The 5,000-nt window shown below is 62.7% G+C and overlaps 1 pseudogene; it reads right to left on the bottom strand.

The window, feature by feature from the left end:
• LOC124774446 overlaps positions 1 to 5,000 on the bottom strand; it is a 7,960-nt pseudogene that overhangs the window by 1,959 nt on the left and 1,001 nt on the right.

The raw sequence follows: 5,000 nt of genomic DNA on the forward strand, positions 1-5,000 counted from the left end.
AACCGCCACCACGTCAGGCTTGCGGATTCCCTCAGGTGTGCGGAGGTGGGGCTCCACAGAGACGTTGAAGCCCCTCTGCGCGAGTCCACGGGCGACATAGCGCACGATCGCGTCATGCCGCTTAACCCGGGACCCGTGCGTCCTGAAGCAAGCCTGTAACACGTGGTTGGCGGTCTCTACGGCCTGGCAGCCCGCGCGGCATCTGGTGTCCGCCTCCCGCCCGCGACTGCGCCGTGCCTTCGTGGGGAAGGCGTTGATGCGGGCGCGGAGAGCGTCGATGAAGTTACGCCCAGATAGCAGGCGACTGGTGTCAGCGACCCACTGGTGTTGCCCCTTGACGGCGGCGGAAGATGACAGCGCCGCACCGTCAAAGGCAACGTGCAGGCGCGCGGCCCACATCTCTCCAACCTGCGTCGACGATTTGAGGAGGTGGCCCTCCCACATAAGATGCCGCTCCAGCGCCTCGATCTCACGCTGCACCTCGTCCCGGCCTGCACCGTCGGCGGCTGGCCCAATCCTCTTCAGCGCCAGGAGACGGGACCGGCGAAGTGTTGGCCCCATCCATCGGCATGATGGGATGCCGAGGCCTCCCTGGGCTACAGGAGCGTGGAAGTAGCCCAGGGGAGTGTCCGCCGGAAGGCGGAACCATCTCCTGACGGCGGCACGGATGGTCACATCTGCCGCTTTCAACGCACCCACTCGGGTGCGGCTGAGGGCCAGCCCATGGTACAGGCCAGGCAGAAGTACGGTGGTGAGGGCGTGGAGGCGCTGTTGCGGCTTGAGCGGAGCTCGGGAGATGACGTCCAGCTGCTCCACCAGGTGGCGTCGTGGGTTGAAAACGCAGCGACCCGCGGTGGAGAATTGCAGTCCCAGGTACCGGAAGGTTTCACCCACACGTAGGGCGGGCACGGTGGCGTTGCCCGCTTTGAAGGTAACGTCGGCGTCGACCTTCACCTTCTTGTCGCGCCCAGACGCGACTAAGGCGAGGGTGAAACACTTCCGGGCGTTGATCTGCAGCCCCAGATGGGCGAGGGCTGCGACGGCTGCGTCGATGAGGGACTGCAATCCCCTCGCGGTCGATGCAAAAAGCAGGACGTCATCTGCGAAGGCCGCAGCGTTAACTCTGCGACCAAGGATCCGAGCTCCGATGTGGGAGGGAAGTTGACTCAAAACATAGTCCACCGCAAAATTGAAAAGGAGGGGGGAGAGGGGGTCACCCTGACGCACACCCCTAGCCGGCTGCAGGGGCACGCCCACGTCGGCGCCGCCCGCTATCACTGTCGTGCTACCCTCGTAACACCTTTCGACGTACTCAATAAAGCAATCCGGCAGGCCATGAGCCCTCAGCACGGGGCGGAGGGCAGCATGGTCCACCGAATCGAACGCTTTAGAGACGTCGATCGATGCCACAAAAACAGAGCGACAGGAGCGGACTGCGTCGGTGAGAGCAGTGTCCAAGATGAAGGTGTTTTCCAACATCCCATCCCGGGGGATGAATGCCCGCTGACGTTCGTCCACAGCACATGCACGCATCAGGCGTGACGCGAGAACCTTGTGAAAGGTCCGCGCCAACACCGAGCAGACCGTAATGGGGCGAAAGTCAGCGGGGGATGTTGGTGCAGCCGTTTTGGGGAGAAGTGACGTCCGGGCGCGAAGCAGACGCTCGGGGAGGGCGCGGGCCAGGAGGAAGAGGTTCAAGAGTTTCACCAGGACTTCATGCGGCAGGCGCCGCAGCTCCGCTGGAGTCAGGCCGTCCGGCCCGGCTGCCGATCCCCTGGGCGGCAAGGCAGCAGCGACCTCCTCACGTGTGACCGGCCCCCATAGGCACTCAGGAGCGACAGGCTCCGAGTGCGGGAGAAGGCGGTCACGGATGAAGCCGGCGGTGGAGATCGGCTTCTTCGTGAAGAGGTCCGCCCAGAAGTCCAGCAGACCGGGGATGTCGGGTGGCGGCTGCAGCAGGGTGCCGTCCAGCAAGCCGCGCACGCAACGTGCACGCGACCTACGGAAGGCGTCCTGTGTGCGCGCGTATTCCCAGCGGCGCCGCTTGCGCTTCTGCAGCGGCGGGGCGGCAGGCGGCCGCTTGGATGATTGGCGCGGCCGCTGTGTCCTGGTGATCGACCTCTCCCCCCTGGACCCGACCGACGCAAGGGCATCCGGGAGCATGCCCAGGATGACATCGGGCGGCGTGCCCCGCCCCAGACCAATGACTCGATCCAGGGCAGAGAAACGCTGGGCGGAAGCAGGTAGCCCCGCCAGATGCTCCCAGATGGCGGCGTCAGTCGGCCCCTCCGGCGGCGGCCCGGTGGTGTCGGCCGCGAAGTCCTCGGCTGCGTCGACGGGCGGCGCAGCGGCCTCGCCCGCGTCAGGCAGCGAGCTCGCTGTTCCACGGCGGGACGCCGGCTCTTCGCCCCGACCGATCTCAAGTGCCTCCATGAATTGGCGGACAAGCTGCTTGTGGGCAGCTTGCCGCCGTCGGCACTTGATTGCCTCAAGCGTTCGGTCGGGGAACATCCTGGTAAGTTCTTGATTTACAAAGAAGAACCGGGCGTCCCTCTCAAGGAACAGTTCGGCCTCTGCCTTGGCGAGCGACAGGACTTCTTCCTCCGTCCACCTCGCGCGATGCCTCTCCGTCACGATCTCAGCGTTGGCGGCCGCAGGGTGTTGGCGGCGGCGATGGACCCCGAGACCGTTCTTCGTGGTAAAAGTGCGGTGGCACTCACTGCAAGCAAAGGGAGCTACACAAACTATCGCATTTTCGTTACGGCCGGTTGGCCGGATAGGTGCTGGGGTAGCTGGGGTGGCACCTTCAGCGGAAGGGCCACCATCTCTTGTTTCTTGTCGGCTGCCCCCAACTATAAAGGGATAATGCGAGGGGGGGCTGGTAACCCCCCCAAGCCCCTGGTGCGGTCTTCCACTCTGCGAAAATCAGCGGGCCCACGAGAAGGGGAGAAGACCGCAGGAGAGGAGAGGCTAAGAGGGCTAGGCCCATGTATTGCGCATCACTCTCCCTGTAACTATAACCCAAGGAAGGCACCTCGCAGCAGCAGCACGACTACATCAAGACCGCACTTCGAAAAGCCAAGTCCGGATGCAGCCACACCGCCGCCACTTGGCCACCTTAAGAGAGTCATAGTTACTCCCGCCGTTTACCCGCGCTTGCTTGAATTTCTTCACGTTGACATTCAGAGCACTGGGCAGAAATCACATTGCGTCAACACCCGCTAGGGCCATCGCAATGCTTTGTTTTAATTAGACAGTCGGATTCCCCCAGTCCGTGCCAGTTCTGAGTTGATCGTTGAATGGCGGCCGAAGAGAATCCGCGCACCCGCGCGCCCCCGGAGGAGCACGCTAAGGCGGACGCGGCCTCGCAGCAAGGAAGATCCGTGGGAGGCCAAGGCACGGGACCGAGCTCGGATCCTGCACGCAGGTTGAAGCACCGGGGCGCGAACGCCGCGCAGGCGCGCGCATCCTGCACCGCCGGCCAGCACGAGGCCGACCAACGGCGAGAGCAGACCACGCCCGCGCTAAACGCCCGCACTTACCGGCACCCCTACGGCACTCACCTCGCCCAGGCCCGGCACGTTAGCGCTGACCCACTTCCCGACCAAGCCCGACACGCCCCGATCCTCAGAGCCAATCCTTATCCCGAAGTTACGGATCCAATTTGCCGACTTCCCTTACCTACATTATTCTATCGACTAGAGGCTCTTCACCTTGGAGACCTGCTGCGGATATGGGTACGAACCGGCGCGACACCTCCACGTGGCCCTCTCCCGGATTTTCAAGGTCCGAGGGGAAGATCGGGACACCGCCGCAACTGCGGTGCTCTTCGCGTTCCAAACCCTATCTCCCTGCTAGAGGATTCCAGGGAACTCGAACGCTCATGCAGAAAAGAAAACTCTTCCCCGATCTCCCGACGGCGTCTCCGGGTCCTTTTGGGTTACCCCGACGAGCATCTCTAAAAGAGGGGCCCGACTTGTATCGGTTCCGCTGCCGGGTTCCGGAATAGGAACCGGATTCCCTTTCGCCCAACGGGGGCCAGCACAAAGCGCATCATGCTATGACGGCCCCCATCAACATCGGATTTCTCCTAGGGCTTAGGATCGACTGACTCGTGTGCAACGGCTGTTCACACGAAACCCTTCTCCGCGTCAGCCCTCCAGGGCCTCGCTGGAGTATTTGCTACTACCACCAAGATCTGCACCGACGGCGGCTCCAGGCAGGCTCACGCCCAGACCCTTCTGCGCCCACCGCCGCGACCCTCCTACTCGTCAGGGCTTCGCGGCCGGCCGCAAGGACCGGCCATGACTGCCAGACTGACGGCCGAGTATAGGCACGACGCTTCAGCGCCATCCATTTTCAGGGCTAGTTGCTTCGGCAGGTGAGTTGTTACACACTCCTTAGCGGATTCCGACTTCCATGGCCACCGTCCTGCTGTCTTAAGCAACCAACGCCTTTCATGGTTTCCCATGAGCGTCGATTCGGGCGCCTTAACTCGGCGTTTGGTTCATCCCACAGCGCCAGTTCTGCTTACCAAAAGTGGCCCACTTGGCACTCCGATCCGAGTCGTTTGCTCGCGGCTTCAGCATATCAAGCAAGCCGGAGATCTCACCCATTTAAAGTTTGAGAATAGGTTGAGGTCGTTTCGGCCCCAAGGCCTCTAATCATTCGCTTTACCGGATGAGACTCGTACGAGCACCAGCTATCCTGAGGGAAACTTCGGAGGGAACCAGCTACTAGATGGTTCGATTAGTCTTTCGCCCCTATACCCAGCTCCGACGATCGATTTGCACGTCAGAATCGCTACGGACCTCCATCAGGGTTTCCCCTGACTTCGTCCTGGCCAGGCATAGTTCACCATCTTTCGGGTCCCAACGTGTACGCTCTAGGTGCGCCTCACCTCGCAATGAGGACGAGACGCCCCGGGAGTGCGGAGGCCGCCGCCCCGTGAAGGGCGGGGAAGCCCCATCCTCCCTCGGCCCGCGCAAGGCGAGACCTTC

The sequence above is a fragment of the Schistocerca piceifrons genome, unplaced genomic scaffold (genome assembly GCF_021461385.2).
Source record: "Schistocerca piceifrons isolate TAMUIC-IGC-003096 unplaced genomic scaffold, iqSchPice1.1 HiC_scaffold_961, whole genome shotgun sequence".
Classification (NCBI taxonomy): domain Eukaryota; kingdom Metazoa; phylum Arthropoda; class Insecta; order Orthoptera; family Acrididae; genus Schistocerca; species Schistocerca piceifrons.